The 21242-nt window shown below is 42.2% G+C and overlaps 1 protein-coding gene across 1 annotated transcript in view; it reads right to left on the reverse strand.

The window, feature by feature from the left end:
- STARD13 (StAR related lipid transfer domain containing 13) overlaps positions 1–21242 on the reverse strand; it is a 500497-nt gene that overhangs the window by 271127 nt on the left and 208128 nt on the right. The gene's annotated exons all lie outside the window — the stretch shown is intronic.

Below are 21242 nucleotides of genomic sequence, written 5' to 3' on the forward strand. Positions count from 1 at the left end.
CTGCAGCTCTCTCAGAAGCACTAAATTGCTACATTGCCTCATCCATTAAATGCTGCCTCTCCAGCCTTGATGAGGATCACTCCATACAAACTTAAGTTAAAAAAAGAGAGTCCTCAGCTCTTAATTTATATGCACGTTTTACTGAAACATCAGAAAGCTCCTCCCTTAAATACAAAATGTAATTAAATTTTCTACTTTCATACTAGTGTGAAAGTAGAATGAATTATATTGAAATTATAATTCATTAAAGAAATGCTGCTTGAAGAGTTTGTTGAAATATAGTTGTCAGGAAGAGAAACATTAAGGAGTGTGAGACAATGGGTCCTCAAACTAATTAACTTAGAGCTTCTACTGAGCTAGGAGATTGGTAAATGTTAGTATGCAAATAAGATATGTATGTATATTTGTCAGTTTCTGCTTCCTTTTGTCTCCTATGTTAAATTGGCTTTGGCTTATCTGTATCAATAAGTTAGCTTGAGCTTTGGCAGAAGGCTCACATATATCTGGGTGCATTGGCAAAGCGCTTTGCTAATAAACAGAGTGGTCTGACAAATTCAGTGAGTCTTGAATCTGATTTTGACACTAGAAAAAAAACCACTCTTTCTAGGTGAGGCATCATGGAGTTGTTTTCCCAACCTAGGAAATACCACAAGACAATTTTACTTTGTAAAAGCCCTGTTATGATCACAGTTTAGGTTTTGTCTAGCAAAAGTAGTCAAGGTTAGGTTGGGTTTAGCTTAGCATGGGAGTGAGATTTAACAACATTTAATTAACGTGTATTAGCTAACTCTGACCTAACCCCAACCACTTTTAAACAACATGGACAGAGTTGGGTTCTAAATAACCATGTTTATTAACTACATACAAACATACACGGCCTAGTTACATATATACATGGATATTCTGTTAGGTCCTGGGGGCTTCTGCGACAGAAGACAAGGATGCCCTCTAGAGGGCTCACAAACTATTTAAAGGGATACTACCCAATTCCTAGGCAGTACAGGCGGAAGAACTAGCTGGCTGTAAACTCAATCCAGTGATTTAGGTGATGGTGCTCAAATGGAGACAGCAACTGGAAGCAATGTTGGAGATATCATCACTGGTTAGATCCCCAAAAAGCTGTTAGATGAGGAGATACAAGGAGCGGCCAGAACTCTTTTCCACTTACATTTGGTTAGAAGGTTGCAACCTCTTCTTCTGGAGCTGAAACCATTTCTATTATCTAGGATTTTGTCATCTCCTGATCAGACTATAGCAATGGAACAAAAACTTGAGTCTGTGCAGAAATGGAAGGTGTTACACGGTGTGGTCGCCTGCTTTTGGTGCAGTGTGTCTCACTGGGAGCACATTACACCAACGCTTCATGATCTGCAATGAGCTTCTAGATGAAATCTGAGGAGTTTATGTCAGCCTATAAAACCCCTACATGGTCTTAGACTTGCCTGCTTGACAGAGCACTGCTCTCCCTGAGCCATACTCTCACAGATGCAATCAGCAGAGCTGCTCAAGCTAGGGACCTCCTCAGTTTAAAAGGGTCAGTACTGGTGGTATTCTCCATAAAGAGCCCTCAGCTTTGTAATTCTCGCTTACCTCTGGCAAGGTCTGAATTAGGGCAAGGTCTATCTATGTTTCAAAGCTGTTGGAGAAAGTTGAGATGTATTTGGGACTGAGGTCAACCATCTAATACCTTTAACTTTAGAGACTAACCAATTTATTTGAGCATAAGCTTTCGTGAGCTACAGCTCACTTCATCGGATGCATGCTGTGGAAAGTGTAGAAGATCTTTTTATACACACAAAGCATGAAAAAATACCTCTCCCCACCCCACTCTCCTGCTGGTAATAGCTTATCTAAAGTGACCACTCTCCTTACAATGTGTATGATAATCAAGGTGGGCCATTTCTAGCACAAATCATGGGTTTAACAAGAACGTCTGAGGGGCGGGGGGGTAGGAAAAAACAAGAGGAAATAGGTTACCTTGCATAATGACTTAGCCACTCCCAGTCTCTATTCAAGCCTAAGTTAATTGTATCCAATTTGCAAATGAATTCCAATTCAACAGTCTTTTGCTGGAGTCTGGATTTGAAGTTTTTTTGTTGTGATATCGCAACTTTCATGTCTGTAATCGCGTGACCAGAGAGATTGAAGTGTTCTCCGACTGGTTTATGAATGTGTTAATTCTTGACATCTGATTTGTGTCCATTTATTCTTTTACATAGAGACTGTCCAGTTTGACCAATGTACATGGCAGAGGGGCATTGCTGGCACATGATGGCATATATCACATTGGTGGATGTGCAGGTGAACAAGCCTCTGATAGTGTGGCTGAAGTTATTAGGCCCTATGATGGTGTCCCCTGAATAGATATGTGGGCACAGTTGGCAACGGGCTTTGTTGCAAGGATAGGTTCCTGGGTTAGTGGTTCTGTAGTGTGGTATGTGGTTGCTGGTGAGTATTTGCTTCAGGTTGGGGGGCTGTCTGTAGGCAAAGACTGGCCTGTCTCCCAAGATTTGTGAGTGTGTTGGGTCATCCTTCAGGATAGGTTGTAGATCCTTAATAATGCGTTGGAGGGGTTTTAGTTGGGGGCTGAAGGTGATGGCTAGTGGCGTTCTGTTATTTTCTTCGTTAGGCCTGTCCTGTAGTAGGTGACTTCCGGGAACTCTTCTGGCTCTATCAATCTGTTTCTTCACTTCCGCAGGTGGGTATTGTAGTTGTAAGAATGCTTGATAGAGATCTTGTAGGTGTTTGTCTCTGTTTGAGGGGTTGGAGCAAATGCGGTTGTATCGCAGAGCTTGGCTGTAGACGATGGATCGTGTGGTGTGGTCAGGGTGAAAGCTGGAGGCATGTAGGTAGGAATAGCGGTCAGTAGGTTTCCGGTATAGGGTGGTGTTTATGTGACCATCGTTTATTAGCAGGGGGGAGAAAACCTGGATTTGTGCTAGAAATGGCCCAACTTGATTATCATACACATTGTAAGGAGAGTGATCACTTTAGATAAGCTATTACCAGCAGGAGAGTGGGGTGGGGGGAGGTATTTTTTCATGCTTTGTGTGTACGATGAAGTGAGCTGTAGCTCACGAAAGCTTATGCTCAAATAAATTGGTTAGTCTCTAAGGTGCCACAAGTACTCCTTTTGTTTTTGCGAATACAGACTAACACGGCTGTTACTCTGAAACCTGGTTAACTTTGTTGTTTAAGTCGGGTCTGCTAGATTTTATTTGTTTAGTTTAGTTTGTGCTTTTAAATCAGAGCACCTAAGTCCAGGAATAAGTACTTTCTCAGAGTATATAAATCAAAATAAATGACAACACAGTCCTGCCCTCATCCTCAGTTTTAGTGTTCTAACATAGCCCTAGGGGCACCAGTTATTTTCCAATCAAAGTCAGGCTACAACAACTTCCAGTGTCTTTTTCGAACAGCATACAACAAAAGATGCAAATTGTAATTGGAGCAAACCCAGATGGCAACAGAAATCTTCCAGACTAAAAGTGATTTATGGAAATTGTAATAGTAAGGCACTATATAACTGACTGTCGAACAAAATACATTTGTTGGAGCACTAGCATCCCATCTGTACTGCATGGCAATATCTAATCAAATCCACAGAAACCATGGACTAGATTAGTGCAAGTTTCCAGCACCTGCTCTTCTCAATAATGAAGAAAATTCACTAACAACTCCAGCTGTAGTAATTTTGCAAATGGAAGTGTTAAATAGAATCCAAAGACAAATATCTTGCATTGATAAAACCATTTACCTGAGCTATAAAAACCAGAATACAGAAACCAAGAGTTTTCCGATAGACATTGGCCTCAGTCCTCCTCTCATACCACTTTTACACCAGTGACCTCAATGGATTCACTTCTAATTCACCTCTGTGAGAGAGGACTCAGACCCGCTTTGTTTTATGATCACAGGACATTGATAAAGTCTGGTTTATGGAATCTGAGAAATGTATGATCAAGGGTGGGGCCCTGAGTTCATTTGGGGCCACTATGGAATTAAGTTAAAAACTCAGAGTTCTTGGTCTTCCAGTTCCTACAAAAGAAAAGGATGTGTAATATGGGAAACTTGAGTGGGAGGTCATTCTCTAGCTCTGTTTTAAAGCACTTGGCATGTGTGTGTCTGTTATCTCTCTGCTCTCAGAACAGCCAACAATTTAGTAGACAGCTCCTCACCTGGTGGGTCTCCGGTTTGAGAACACTGATCCCTGCTCCACTGGCAGCTGTATCCACTGTGTCTAGTGTGATCTCTGCTAGTTCACTCTGGGCAAAGTCCTGGCTGCCAGGCCTTTCCCAGACCATGCTAAGCAGGAGAGGGAAAAGTCTTGGTTTAGCAAGATACTTTAAAACAGGCATAACTTTAAGCACATGATTGGTCCCACTGAAGCCACCTTTCTGAATCAGGGAAAGAATATTTGGGGTATGTGGCAAAAGAGAGCAGGAAAGATGATTCATAGTGTGTGGGCAGGTAAAGAAAAGGAGACTGTGTAGACGCACCCCCCAACCCCCAAGAATAATCCAAAATTCTAAAGATATCCCTGAAAGCAATTTCACATGTATAAGTTATGCAAACAAACAATTAAAATGATGTGGAAATGGATAGGAGGAAAACACCAGTAATATAAATCCAGCAATGAAAACAGATCAACATGCTCAAAGATTTTTTCCTCAAATATACACTATTTCTGACATGCATAAATAGTGTGGGCATGAAACCCACATGGTACAGCTGGATTAGATGATTTAATAATGTAAGATTTTGTCCTAGTAAGCTTCTTGTCACATAAAAGCCTTTTCTGACAATGAAAATGACTACGAAATGGGAACTCTAATGAACTCAGGATTATTGTAATCTGCAACAGCACAATGATTCTGCAATGCTAGCCAATCCTGTAACTTCATCTGCCACTTTCACAAAAATAAAAATGACAGTTGTGTCCAAGAATTTTACTTCCCTCTTCCCCCATCAAATTTCATTAGTTATTAGCCATTTTAAAACCAAATTGTAAACATTTCAATCTGACAGTGGTATTTGAGAACATCTGTCAAACTCCAATCACTGATTCCAAGCAAATCACTCCATCAAAAGAAGAAGAAAAATAATTAGGTTATTTGTACAACATGAAAGTGATTCTTTCGACATTTAATAAAAAGCCAAGAAGTTAATTCAACAAAGATAGGGACTCAAAAATATCATTGTTATCTAATAAACCCTGGCATTTTGACAGGCCCACTTGACATCTGATGCTAATAAAAACAGGGTTTTCTATTCTATGGGTTTACATTCTATGGAAAAAAATTGCAGCACAGTTATGAAGCGTAACGTTGTCTGAAGATGGCATATGATACAGTTAGATGACTTTTCTTGTTGATTAATAGTTATGGAAGGACATCACTTAACTTTGCTTGGAATAGACTGGAAATCATGCTTGTTGTTAATATTATTGATTAAATAGTTTGCTAGACCTTAATTTAAAACTATACATATATATACCCTGTTCTAAAGGAGCAATCTAGAAATTCACATACAAAACTGAGTCACCAGATCAGCATTTTTGCTAGACATTTTTATAAGATTGATAGAAAAAGAAAACTCAACAGATATCAGGACTATACAGTTGTGCAAAATAAGGGACTTTTGCCCAGATCCTCAAATTCCTAAATACCTTTGAGGATCTGTGCCTTACTATCTTCTGACACTTATAAGACACGTCCGTCACTCAGGATTTCATCCTGCCCTCCAATGAGTGGTATAAACAGCGTCAGGCAGTTTTTCAATGCACATGTTGTTCTGCACCACACAGAGAGTTGAAGCTACTAATGGAGGGTAGAAACATGCCCTAAGTAATAAGGAACAGTGTGTAACACATTACTGTACTCAAGATTTTTCTCAAAATAAAGTTTTTAAATAATGTGGCATTAAGAACATATTCTACACTGGTCAGGGAAACCATCTAGAAGGTAACACTACCATTGGACCAAACCCTGGTCCCCTTCCTTCTGTGAATAATTGACTTCAGTGGGACTATTTACGGCAGGACTGGGCCCATGGTATCCCTAGACCAGCCTCAGAGAAATGGATCATGAACCACATGACCTTCATTATAATAACCAACAACCATTGGTTCCTAAATAAACCCATCCCCTAAACATAATCCATGGAATTCATGTAAATTTCCAGCTGTAGGCCAAACCAAGTGCTGTTCACTGCAGATTCTGTTGCATGGCACCACGTTTAACAAAAATCCTGAACAAGCACTAAAAATGTTTTCTCCATATCAGCTTATGACAGAGCTATCACAGTGGCAGATGGTTACCTTAGGACCCTAGACATAAGCACCTAGCACACTGTTGATACTGTACAAATAATAAAAATTAATACTACTCTGGCTGCTGTGGAAAAGTCACATGACCGGAATTTCTAGCTGTCAAAGTCAAATCTAGATGGATCAGTACACTTGAGTTCAATGGGTTTACTCACTAGAGAAAGGCATGTAGGATTTAATCCATTGTCATAGGTGAATATAAAAAGATTTAAAAAAACCCTACTATAGACATCTTTAATGGATGACCCTAAAGGCACTTTTATTGCTTAGGAAAAGAACTAATTGAGATGTGTGCATCTAGCTGCATGGATCAAACCTGCATTCTGCAATGTTATCAAAATAAAAACCTTTCATAAATATATTCAATTCTGTATAAGCATTGAAGTGACAGTGTTTTAATGGAAGTCACAAACATTTTAAAACTCCACCACTTCATATTGTTTCCCCTATACTCATGAAAAGTTTCAAGTAGCAATCAGAGTAAGAATGTACATAAAAGGAAGTGGGTTTCTCTTTTGGTGTCTTGGCAAAGGGTTCAATTTAAAGACCAAAAATTATTTCTTATTATAGTGGCAAAGTGACACAAATTGCATTGCCCTTCCTGGTTTCTGTCTCACAGAATCCAGATATCTGCAGCATGCAGAATTTTTTACATTGTGCAACAACAGAAAATGGAATTGAAGTTAATATTTTAGGCTAGGATTTTAAATGATCCTAAAGGAGTTAAACGTCCAACTCCCATTCAAATTCAAAGTTCATTGAAACTTCCTGGACATTTCAAAGTTCAGCTCTAAAAATCCAGAAAATTGTAAATTTTGCCTGCAAGTACAAAAGTAGAGTTAGTCACTGTATGTAATTTCAAAGGCTTCAGGGTAATTTTATCATTAAATAATGTATTAAAATAATTTGTTCCTTATTAATAAACATCTAAATACAGTTTTCTCTAGCATAATATTTTAATTGGTAAGGTGAAGGACATACCCTAAAAATAAATCCCTGTACTAAATTACCCTTGTCTCTTAAAGCTTGAACATAGCCTCCATTGTTATTACCTTTTTTCCACTACAAATGTTTTCTTCAAGTTCTTCCCCTAGATTTTCTCCAAGCCCAGATCAACTGTCAGAGAAGACCAGATTTGTATGGTTCTTTATCCTCTACCTACAACTACTTTGTAAATATTCTGATCCACTGAATCATGCAGATATGTAATAGAAGGTTTTTAATAAGCCATGTACTGGGGACAGTTGGCCAGCTAGTGTATTCATCATTGAGATGAGGCAGAGACGTGGGAGCTAAGGCAACGTTTAGTGCTGGTGTAGTGTTTGAAGTTTTGATGAAATAGAAATGTAGCTGAAAAGGACTTCAGAGTGACAATTTTTAAATAACCTGTTAATTAGAGGGATAAAAAGGTTTGCAATAATTGAAGCAGAGTAACAATAAAGTCTATAAAAACAACAAGGAGTCCGGTGGCAACTTAAAGACTAACAGATTTATTTGGGCATAAGCTTTCGTGGGTAAAAAATGCACTTCTTCAGATGCATGGAGTGAAAATTACAGATGCAAGTATTATTATACTGACACATGAAGAGAAGTGGAGAACCAGTGTTGACAGGGCCAATTCAATCAGGGGGATGTAGTCCACTCCCAGTAATTGATGAGGAGGTGTCAATTCCAGGAGAGGGAAAGTTGCTTTTGTAGTGAGCCAACCACTCCCAGTCCCTATTCAAGCCCAAATTAATGGTGTTAAATTTGCAAATGAATTTTAGTTCTGAAGTTTCTCTTTGAAGTCTGTTTCTGAAGGTTTTTTGTTCAAGTATGGCTACTTTTAAATCTGTTACAGAATGTCCAGGAAGATTGAAGTGTTCTCCTACTGGCTTTTGTATGTTACCATTCCTGATGTCCAATTTGTGTCCATTTATTCTTTTATGTAGAGACTGTCCGATTTGGCCAATGTACTTGGCAGAGGGGCATTGCTGGCTCAGGATGGCATCTAATACATTAGTAGATGTGCAGGTGAATGAGTCCCTGATGGTGTGACTGATGTGGTTGGGTCCTCTGATGATGTCGCTAGAGTAGATACGGGGACAGGGTAGGCAATGAGGTTTGTTACAGGGATTGGTTGCTGCGTTAGTGTTTCTGTGGTGTGTAGTTGCTGGTGAGTATTTGCTTCAGGTTGGGGGGTGGGGGGCTGTCTGTAAGCGAGGACTGGCCTGCCTCCCAAGGTCTGTGACAGTGAGGGATCGTTTTCCAGGATAGGTTGCACATCGCCGATGATGTGCTGGAGAGGTTTTAGCTGGGGGCTGTATGTGATGGCCAGTGGTGTTTTGTTATTTTCCTTGTTGGGCCTGTCCTGTAGTAGGTGACTTCTGGGTACCCATCTTGCTCTGTCAATCTGTTTCCTCACTTCCCCAGGTGGGTATTGTAGTTTTAAGAATGCTTGATAAAGATCTTGTAGGTGTTTGTCTCTGTCTGAGCGATTGGAACAAATTCTGTAGTATCTTAATAATGTCTACAATGATGAAAACCATTTTTAACAATATTAAAACTGCCATCAAAAGAAAACAAAGCGAATATAGTTTATACTAGAAGAGCAGCCATTTTAGTAAGTTATCATTTATCACGTTTGAACATCAAAAAGTTCTTTGATTAATTTACAGAATGGAATTATGCAGATATTCAGCAGTTGATAATCTTCCTCATAAACTTCCAAAAATTATAACAATAGAGGCTAGATCCAAGTTTTAAGAGCCAAGGCCCATTTAGTACAAGGATTTACTTTTAGTGCATCAGGAACATCTACCTGCTATCAGTATAAGAAGCATAAGCAGAAAGTACTCCAAAAAAGGGGTTTCATTAATCCCTTCCATCATACCTGTCACAACTGACTTGATTCTTTCTGTGACTTGCGGCTCTAATGTTGTATTTGATTTGGTGGTTTTGTCTTGCTTTCAGAAACATTGCTTCTCTGTCACCATCACTCTGCCATACTCTTGCTTATCAAGACTGATCTTCTCAAAAGGCTAACATGGCACATTTCAGTTAATGCTGTTCCTCATGGATCTTGTCACGTGGGATTTAGTATCAACCCACATGTCTCTGGCCTTGACCTATTTGGCTAATGCAAGTGAATGAAGTCACAGAAGTTATAGGAGGATAGGGATGGCAGACACGAACTGCTTTGTCTGCTAAATTTGAACCCAAGCTGAATACAGTTTCAAAGTATTTAATTATGTAACTAGTAGTGAAGCGTTTTTTTCTCTTACTAGTATGTTGGCATTATGTTCAATACACTGTATCACTGCGATTTGTTCAAGATACCACCATAATGTGTATACTGTGGAAATAAAATGTTCCTGTGGTTTACAACAGATCCATAAATTCCAAAAGGGGTTGATAGAGAATGATCAAGAGTGCCAAGTTGGGTCAGGCAATATCTTTTATTGGACCAACTTCTGATGGTGTGAGACACAAGCTTTTGAGCTTACACAGAGCTCTTCTTCAGGTCTGGGAAATGAACTCAAAGGAAGTGTCCCTGCTAAATACAAGGTTTGAACAGACTGTTTGTCATAAGCAGTGAACACCTATTTCAAGGGACCATTCTCTGACACCATCTATTATAAAGGACTCAAAGAAGACCCCACACCATATTTGACCCAGGAATTTAAAGTCCTTTCGCAAACAACTCCAAGAGAAACTCTACAAACATCCCCCAGGAACCCACCCCAAGGACCTTCTACATACTTCCTAAGGTACACAAACAAGGGAACTCAGGCAGACCCATCATATCTGGCCACAGCACTCTTACTCAAGGAATACCAGGACTCATAGAAACCATCCTCAAAGCACCCACTGCACAAAGGGCCAGCTTCCTCCAGGACACAAGTGACTTCCTCTACAAGCTCCATAACATTATCAACCTCCCTGAGAACACCATCCTCGCCACCGTGGGTGTCACCTCCCTATACACTAACATCCCTCACAATGACCCTTGCCTGCCTTAAATATTTACAAGACAATGTACAAGCCTCAGATATCCACCCGAAACACATTGCCAAATCCATCCATTTCAATCCTCACCCATAACAATTTTACATTCAACAACACATACTTTGTCCAAATCATGGGGATCAGCCCTGGTTACTAGGATGGCTCCCTAATAAGCCTCTTAAGGGCCACCTCGAAGTAGATTTCTGGACAAATGTACCATGAAACCAATGATATACCTGAGAGACATCAATGATATTTTCATCCTCTGGACAACCACCACCCGTCCATTACACTCTTTCTGGAACACACCTACAACAGCATCAACTGGGATACCATGACCAGTTTCAACAATGGAACCTTACAGATAATTATATACAAAAAATCCACCCCTACCTTTATAAATCCACCCCAACCACACCAAAAAGTCTGTTATCTGCAGGCAGGCACTCAGATACCATGGAATATGCCCCAGGGGGAATAACCAGGATATACGCCTTATCACACTCAAAACTGCTCTTCCCAAACAAGGACACTCTACCAGGGAAGTAGATTGCATCATGGAAGGACCACCCAAATACCCTAAGAGAACCTGCTTCAATACAGAAATAAAATCCCCCCCGATCACACACCCCTAGTTGTCACCTACCACCTCACGCTGGAACCTAAACGGTGTATCATCAAACCACTACAAGTCATACTTGATGGGGACCCCATCCTGAAAGAAATCTTTCCTGAACCCCCGCTTCTGGTCTTCAAACACTCCCCCGAAACTCTCCAAGCTCATCATCAGAAGCAATCTGCCCAAAGACCAGGACATAGCAACTCAAAGTGCCACCAGACCATGCCAGAACAAGAAATGCAAAACCTGTAGACATATTTCTACCGCTACAATGATCAAGTCCCCCCCTGTCCACAACACACCTTTCAAGATCCATGGATCTTATCATAACATGTGATATACTTCATCCAGTGCACTAAATGCACCAACAACAACTATGTGGTTGAAACCAGACAATCACTACTCTCTGGAATAAACTCAAACAGGAAAATGACAGAAGACAAAAACACCATTATCACCTGCGGGTGAACACTTTTCACAGTGATCACTCTATATCTGACCTATCAGGTCTCATCCTCAAAGGGAACCTGCACACTTTCAAAAGATGAGCTGGGAGTTTAAAGCCACAACTTGCTAGACACTAAAAATCATGGACTGAATAGAGACCCTGGATTTATGGTTTATTACAACAATATATGACCCACTAAGAACCCCCAGGTTAATGGGCCACTTCACCTTGAATGGTCCATTGAAATATGTGTTAACTACTTATGCTAAACAATCTATTCAAACCTTGTATTTAGCAGTGACACTTCGAGTTAGTTTCCCAAGCTCTGTGTAAGCTCAAAAGCTTGTCTTTGGCCTTGTCTACATTATAGTTTTGTCAACAAAAGTTATGTTGACACTCAAAAAGCCCTGTAATAAAAATCAGTATTGCAGGTTCACACTCACTCCCTCTGTCAGCAGAACGTGTCCACACTTGGGGACCTACCATCAAGAGCATGAGCAGTGCATTATAAGTACCTATCCCACAGTCCAGCTCCTTCTGCTGCTAGGTCTTGTGGGAAGGCAGAGCAGATTGTGGCACTTCTTGGGACTGGGCTCAATGTCCCAGGATGCACTGCTTTCTGTCCCAGAATTCCATGGGCTTCTGGTTTTCTTTGGTGGCATTTTTTAATGGCCCTTCTTTGCTAGGCACCCCAGCATCTTTGTGAGAAGGGATGGATCCTGCACTGCTCTCCTATGTCCTGATAACTGTCATGAAGACATAGCGGATGGCAGTGCAGTTAATCAAGATGTTCCTAACTGAAGATGACTTCCAGTTGCCTGACATGCTGTGTGATATGAATAGGAGCAACTTTAGGTTGTTTTTGGCATTCACGGAACAGCTGCAGGGGCGGACCATCACTTTTGGGCTTGGGAAACAAGCACTGAATGGTGAGATCGTATTGTCATGCAGGTGTCGGATGATGAGCAGTGGCTACAGAACTTTCAGATGTGAAAAGCCACCTTCCTGGAACTGTGTGGAGCTCGCCCAAGGACTGTGGCACAAGGACACCAGAATGAGAGCTGCCCTGTTGGTAGAGAAGCTTGGGGCAATCGCTGTGTGGAAGGCGGTGACTCCAGACTGCTACCGGTCAGTCGCAAATCAATTTGGAGTCGGGAAGTCAACCGTTGGGGCTGTGTTAATGCAAGTGTACAGGGCAATTAATCGCATCCTGCTATGAAGGACCATGACTCTGGGAAATGTGCATGAAATAGTGGATGGCTTTGCAGAAATGGGCTTCCCTAACTGTGAAGGGGCAATAGATGGCACACATATTCCAATTTTGGCACCAGACCACCTTGTGACGGAGTACATCAATAGGAAGGGGTACTACTCCAAGTTGCAGGCACTTGTGGATCACTATGGGCATTTCACGGACATCAATGTGGGGTGGTCCAGGAAGGTACATGACACACATGCATCTTCAGGAACACTGGCCTGTATAGAAAGCTACAAGTGGGGACTTTCTTTCCAAACCAGAAGATTGCAGTGGGGGATGTTGAAATGCCCATAGTGATCCTGGGAGACCCGGCATACTCCTTACAGCCGCGGCTCATGAAACCTTATACAGGAAACTTGGACAGCAGTAAGGAGCAGTTCAACAACAGGCTGAGTAGGTGCTGGATGACAGTGGAATGCACCTTTGGCAGATTAAAGGCGCACTGACAATGCCTTTATGGCAGCTTAGACCTCAATGAGTATAATATTCCCATGGTCATGGCCGCATATTGTACATTGCATAATCTTTGTGATGCTAAGGGTGAAAGGTTTGCTCAGGGGTGGAGTGCTGAGGCAGACCACTTGGCTGCTGATTTTGATCAGCCAGATACCAGGACTATCAGAGGAGCCCAGATGGGGCAATCTGAATCAGGGAGGTTTTGAGGCAACTCTTTGAAAATGAGAACCAGTAATGTATCTCTCTGTGATTGGTGCTGCAATGTTACATTACGTGTAGTTTTTCTAGAAAGTAATGGTGATATTTGGGGCCTTACATTCCAGTAAGAACATGAATAAACTGCCTGTGTATGTATTGGTAGTGCCTGCTATCTCAATTTGTAGGAAACAAATAAAGATGAGTTACCATTCAAAAACTTTGCTTTTATTGAACAAGAACAAGAACACACACAAAGATGCTCGGTGGGAAGGGAGGTACCAGGGAAGGGCAGGGAGAGTTTCAGAGCTGAAGGTCCAGCTATCATTTTGAAAGTTGTCTAAGGGGACGGAGTGAAGGGGAAACCGAGAAGTCCTGGAAAGAGGAAAGGACTGTGGGGGCAGAGTTGGGGGAGGCATGGAAAAGATTTCTGAACGTGCTGCAGGCGAGGACGGGCACTCATCTGCTTAGTCTGCGGCATTATTAAGGATTTCAGCATCTGCATTTGCTCCCTCCATGATTTTAATCATCTGCTCAGTAGCGTCCTTAAGAAACTCCTGATTTTCTTTTCTGTCCTGCCTTTCGGCTTCCCTCCACTCTTTGCGACCCCTTTTCTCTACATTGGAGAAGTGCAGTACCTCCCGGAATATGTCTTCTTTGCTCCATCTTGAACACTTGCTTATCTGGCAGAGACACTCTGTTGTGTGCATGGGTGTTCCTGAAGGCCACATCGGCTGAAGCAGAAGGAACAATGCACAGAAGCATGATTGTTAAATTTACACACAGCATTGAAACATTTCAGTAAAATACACCTTTTGAAACATAATCACTTTCTCACTGACCCTTGGCAAGCACACATCTCTGTGAACACAAAAGCATAGTGAGTGTTGGCGATGGAGAGGGATGCGGGGGACAGGGGGCACTCTACACGGGGAAAACAGCACTCTTCAAGGGTTGTGGTGCAGCCAACTAGGGAAAAAATTCTAAAATTTTCCCACACTTGTCCACAGGCCAGGATCATTGTAGCAGGTATCTGACTGCTGAGGATAAGCAGAGAAATGAGGGCACATCTACTACATGCTTGTTGCTTCCACCCTGGTCCCTATGCTGCTCGCCTGTGTGCCGCTTTGGTCCCTGCACAAGTGATTGTCAAGTGACGCAGAAAGTTTCCAAGAATGGAGGAAGGAACAAAGGAGCTCTGCCAAGGAACCTGTGGCAGAGGATTGCCAAGTACCTCTAGGAAACCTTTCTGGAAATTTCTCTGGAGGACTCCCCTGAAATCTTGACATGCATCAATGCCCTGTTCCATCATGCACAGGGAAATGTCCAGCACAGAGAAACACAGCCAGCCTTGTACATTTCTATACCCTGAACCCACCTCCGCACTACACAAACTACAGCCACTTACCAAGCATCTCTTCTGCTTCTTGCTTGCCGGAGAGCAACTGCTGAAACTGGCTAGATACCTCTGGAGCAGTGAACAGTTCCTGGGTGCCTGGCCCACCAGGAGCTCCACATCATCGTCTAACTCCACCTCTTCATCCATGACTTCATCCTCCGGGTTAGGTCCTCTTTCCACCATTTCCATGCCTGCCGAAGTATCCACAGGGCTCTTGGCAGTGGAGGTAGGGTCACCACATAGGATAGCGCCCAGCTCCTTATAGAACCAGCAGGTCTTAGATGCCTCACCGGAGTGACTGTTTCACTTTGCACTGCATTGTGTCCTGATCATAGCCCTTTTTGCACAAGCCTCAAGAAATCTGCCCATAGGTCTCAAAATTCCCATGGCTCAAGCGCAGCTGGGACTGCATAGCCTCCTCTCCCCAGATACTGAGCAGATCCAGCAGCTCCGCAGTGGTCCAAGCAGGAGAGCATTTACTGTGATAACCTGCCATGGTCACCGGGGAAGATGCGATGAGACATATCCACACCGAGCAAACAGGAAATGGAATTTCAAAAATTCCCAGGGCTTCTAGGGGGAGGGGTGGATGGTTATTTACCTGGCTGCAGGGCAGAGGAGTTCAAACTGCTGACCAGAGCAGTCACGATGGGCGCTGTAAGACACTTCCTGGAGGCAAAGTGATAAAATCAAGCATGGTGTCTACACTGGCACTTTGTCGACCAAAATTTTGCGCAAAGAGTCTTATGTCTCTTGTCTTATTTTGCTGCCAAAAGAGGGCATTTTTGCTGCCAAAAGTTGCATCACAGTGTGTACGCATTCACTGTTTTGACGACAAAAGCTGCCTTTTGTCAACAAAACTTTGTAGCGTAGACAAAGCCTCTCTCACCAACAGAAGCTGCTCCAATAAAAGATATTACCTCACTCACCTTGTCTCACTAATATCCTAGGACCAACACGGCTACAACACCACCATAAGTGCAGACTCTGTGGGTTCTCCGGGAAAAATAAAAGTCAGTGCCTATGAACAACACTGCATAAAATGATCAACAACGTCTTCCATAAAGAAGAGACATGTTGGATACCACAAAGGAATGTAATAGGGTTGGATACCTTTTTGGTAAAGTATTGATGAAGAGCTTTAAGGATGCTTCTTCCAATTTTAAAGGTGAGGGGAACATTTATTGATTAGTTTCTCTTACAAAGAAGTCAGCAGCTTCAGCATTTAAAGATGTAGGATGTGAATTTCCTGGAATATATCATAATTATTTTACAGTGTTGTTGGGACTTCTAAATTTTATCTGTGGAGATTGTTACAATCCATCGGTGATCTTCAAGAAAAACACCATCCTGGCCACTATGGATGTAGGAGCCCTCTACACCAACATTCCACACAAAGATGGACTACAAGCTATCAGGAACAGTATCCCCGATAATGTCACAGCAAACCTGGTGGCTGAACTTTGTGACTTTGTCCTCAACCACAACTATTTCACATTTAGGGACAATATATACCTTCAAGTCAAAGGCACTGCTATGATACCCGCATGGCCCCACAGTATGCCAACATTTTTATGGCTGACTTAAAACAACGCTTCCTCAGCTCTCGTGCCCTAATGCCCCTACTCTACTTGCGCTACATTGATGACATCTTCATCATCTGGATCCACGGAAAAGAAGCCCTTGAGAAAGTCCACCATGATATCAACCTCAGCCTAGACCAATCCACGCAAGCGGTCCATTTCCTGGACACTACTGTGCTAATAAGTGATGGCCACATAAACACTATCCTATACTGGAAACCTACTGACAGCTATACTTACCTACATGCCTCCAGCTTCCATCCAGGACACACCACACGATCCATTGTCTACAGCCAAGCTCTAAGATACAACCGCATTTGCTCCAATCCCTCTGACAGAGACAAACACCTACAAGATCTCTATCAAGCATTTCTAAAACTACAATACACACCTGCTGAAGTGAAGAAACAGATTGACAGAGCCAGAAGAGTACCCAGAAATCACCTACTACAGGACAGGCCCAACAAAGAAAATAACAGAACGCCACTAGCTTTCACCTGCAGCCCGCAACTAAAACCTCTCCAGAGCATCAAAGATCTACAACCTATCCTGAAAAATGATCCCTCACTCTCACAGATCTTGGAAGACAGACCAGTCCTCACTTACAGATAGCCCCCCCCAACCTGCAGCAAATACTCTCCAGCAACCACACACCACACAACAAAACCACTAACCCAGGAACCTATCCTTGCAACAAAGCCTGATGCCAACTCTGTCCACATATTTATTCAAGTGACACCATCATAGGACCTAATCACATTAGCCACGCCATCAGGGGCTCGTTCACCTGCACATCTACCATTGTGATATATGCCATCATGTGCCAGCAATGCCCCTCTGCCATGTACATTGGCCCAACGGGACAGTCTCTATGCAAAAGAATAAATGGACACAAATCTAACATCAGGAATCATAACATTCAAAAATCAGTAGGAGAACACTTCAACCTCTCTGGCCACTCAGTAGAAGACTTAAGGGTGGCAATTCTGCAACAGAAAAGCTTCAAAAACAGACTCCAATGAGAAACCGCTGAGCTTGAATTAATATGCAAACTAGATACCATTAACTTGGGTTTGAATAGAGACTGGGAGTTGCTGGGTCATTACACATATTGAATCTATTTCCCCATGTTAAGTATCCTCACACCTTCTTGTCAACTGTCTACATGGCCATCTTGATCATCACTACAAAAGTTTTTTTCCTCCGGCTGATAATAGCTCATCTTAATTAATTAGCCTCTTACAGTTTGTATGGCAAATTCCACCTTCTCTGTATATATCTATCTATCTTCTTACTATATGTTCCATTCAATGCATCCGATGAAGTGGGCTGTAGCCCACGAAAGCTTATGCTCTAATAAATGTGTTAGTCTCTAAGGTGCCACAAGTACTCCTGTTCTTTTTGTGGATACAGACTAACACGGCTGTACTCTGAAACCTGTTACATTATTCTAACAAATCCATGGTGGATAGGGGTGTAGGGCTTCACAGTTGTCATTATACTGCACTCTATGGCCACTTGAAACTACCTAGCAACATCAGGGACAGAGTGAATAGCAGCTAAGCAGATCTGATTCCATCCTGCAGAAGGCAGTGATGCACATCTCTCTTTCCATGCATGTGCGCACACACACACACACACACACACACACACACACACTTATTTCTAACTTTTTCTTTGTAATAGACTTTGCTAGTAGATGACATTTTAAAAATCTTATCTGATACATACTTTGATATTGATCTAAAATAGCACAATGAAAATTCAATAAAGACAAGTGCAAAGTACTTCAGTTAGGAAGGAAAAAGCAACTTCACAACTACAAAATATTGGCTAGGTGGTAGTATTGCTAAAAAGGATCTGGGGATTACAGTGGATCACAACTGAATATGAATCAACAATATGATGCAGTTGTGAAAAAGGCTAATCTCACTCTGGGTAGTATTAACACGAGTGTGAATTAGGGAACTAGGGGACCAAGCTGACCAGTACAAATGTAAGTGCTTGCTGGCAGCAGGCAGAGGCACACTTTCTACACTGAAGGGCAGCAATCTTCGTTCTCCAAGAATCACTCAAGACACCCTGGACGGCAGAAGTCCTTTTGTAGGGGATGTATTAGGCAGCATCTCTGCTTCCCTGAATGTACCAACAAAAGCAGGATTTGTGGGTGGCTTTATGAATGTTAAGACCAGTGTGAAATTTCTTTACTGGAGTCCTATTTTACAACACTTTCAATTTGTATTCCGTTTTCTCTGATTGCCTTGGAGTTTCCTGTTTGTTTAGCAGTTGGCAATAATGCAAGATTTTAAAAGAAACAATTCTTTTGTAAATGACATGTTGCCTCTTTTGTAGGTTTCATAAGCTCCGCCTTCCTCATACAGAATTTAATGTATTCCAGCAATAGAGGTATCAAGTATCTAAAATGGAACTGTCTTTCTAGTTCATAAATTCAAAGTGAACTCCTTATAAACCAAATTCAGAAACTGCCAAACAATTGGAAGTACCTAGTTTTGCTCCAGGCCAAAAGAGAATAAGCACAGAAGTCAATTTTCTCTTGTGATGTATAGTATACAGTATTTAATAGTGATTGTTTTACAAATAATCCTCTCTGCCTCTGTTCAAGGACATTGAACTTTTGTGATAATTGAAAATTAATATTTTCACAGTGAAAGTGCAAATTTCACAATGCAACAACATCCATTGGTGGTAATAGATACAGTTAAGTCTGAAATGCTTCATGCAGCAGACCTAGTGCAGTTTAGATAGCTGCAATTTATATTTCCAAGCAATACTTTGGATAGCTGTGATTCTTAGCTTAGGAAAGGGGGAGCATGCTGCAAACTCTTGATAATGTATGGCAATAATATCCCCCTATTGGGCGCAAGAATTCTCATTACTCAGTATGGCATGAGGGAGGCAACCTAGTGACAGAGGATGTGGAAAAAGCTAATGTACTCAATGCTTTTTTTGCCTCTGTTTTCACTAACAAGGTCAGCTCCCAGACTGCTGCGCTGGGCATCACAAAATGGGGAAGAGATGGCCAGCCCTCTGTGGAGATAGAGGTGGTTAGGGACTATTTAGAAAAGCTGGACATGCACAAGTCCATGGGGCCGGACGAGTTGCATCCGAGAGTGCTGAAGGAATTGGCGGCTGTGATTGCAGAGCCATTGGCCATTATCTTTGAAAACTCGTGGCGAACCGGGGAAGTCCCGGATGACTGGAAAAAGGCTAATGTAGTGCCAATCTTTAAAAAAGGGAAGAAGGAGGATCCTGGGAACTACAGGCCAGTCTGCCTCACCTCAGTCCCCGGAAAAATCATGGAGCAGGTCCTCAAAGAATCAATCTTGAAGCACTTGCATGAGAGGAAAGTGATCAGGAACAGCCAGCATGGATTCACCAAGGGAAGGTCATGCCTGACTAATCTAATCGCCTTCTATGATGAGATTACTGGTTCTGTGGATGAAGGGAAAGCAGTGGATGTATTGTTTCTTGACTTTAGCAAAGCTTTTGACACGGTCTCCCACAGTATTCTTGTCAGCAAGTTAAGGAAGTATGGGCTGGATGAATGCACTATAAGGTGGGTAGAAAGTTGGCTAGATTGTCGGGCTCAACGGGTAGTGATCAATGGCTCCATGTCTAGTTGGCAGCCGGTATAAAGTGGAGTGCCCCAAGGGTCGGTCCTGGGGCCGGTTTTGTTCAATATCTTCATAAATGATCTGGAGGATGGTGTGGATTGCACTCTCAGCAAATTTGCGGATGATACTAAACTGGGAGGAGTGGTAGATACGCTGGAGGGGAGGGATAGGATACAGAAGGACCTAGACAAATTGGAGGATTGGGCCAAAAGAAATCTGATGAGGTTCAATAAGGATAAGTGCAGGGTCCTGCACTTAGGATGGAAGAATCCAATGCACCGCTACAGACTAGGGACCGAATGGCTAGGCAGCAGTTCTGCGGAAAAGGACCTAGGGGTGACAGTGGATGAAAAGCTGGATATGAGTCAACAGTGTGCCCTTGTTGCCAAGAAGGCCAATGGCATTTTGGGATGTATAAGTAGGGGCATAGCGAGCAGATCGAGGGATGTGATCGTTCCCCTCTATTCAACATTGGTGAGGCCTCATCTGGAGTACTGTGTCCAGTTTTGGGCCCCACACTACAAGAAGGATGTGGATAAATTGGAGAGAGTCCAGCGAAGGGCAACAAAAATGATTAGGGGTCTAGAACACATGACTTATGAGGAGAGGCTGAGGGAGCTGGGATTGTTTAGCTTGCAGAAGAGAAGAATGAGGGGGGATTTGATAGCTGCTTTCAACTACCTGAGAGGGGGTTCCAAAGAGGATGGCTCTAGACTGTTCTCAATGGTAGCAGATGACAGAACGAGGAGTAATGGTCTCAAGTTGCAGTGGGGGAGGTTTAGATTGGATATTAGGAAAAACTTTTTCACTAAGAGGGTGGTGAAACACTGGAATGCGTTACCTAGGGAGGTGGTAGAATCTCCTTCCTTAGAGGTTTTTAAGGTCAGGCTTGACAAAGCCCTGGCTGGGATGATTTAACTGGGAATTGGTCCTGCTTCGAGCAGGGGGTTGGACTAGATGACCTTCAGGGGTCCCTTCCAACCCTGATATTCTATGATTCTATGGCAACTCTAAGAAGGTGAGACCAGCTGTGTAATTTTATGCCATACTGGGTAATGAGAATTCTTGCGCCCAATAGGGGGATATTATTGTCCTGATTCAACGAAGTACTTAAACATATGCATAACTAAGTGTGTGAATAGTCCAACTGAAGTCAATGGGGCTATTCACATACTTCATGTTAAGCATGTGCTTAAGTACCAACTATATTTGTATCCAATACTGTAAACAAAAGAGCTAAAAGCTGCATGCTTTAGGGCAAAGCTTAACTGAGTCAGTGCACCTGTACATAGTATGTACAAAGCAATTCTCATCCCTATATCTCTAATACTGTT

Source organism: Eretmochelys imbricata, chromosome 1, assembly GCF_965152235.1.
Source record: "Eretmochelys imbricata isolate rEreImb1 chromosome 1, rEreImb1.hap1, whole genome shotgun sequence".
Classification (NCBI taxonomy): Eukaryota; Metazoa; Chordata; order Testudines; family Cheloniidae; genus Eretmochelys; species Eretmochelys imbricata.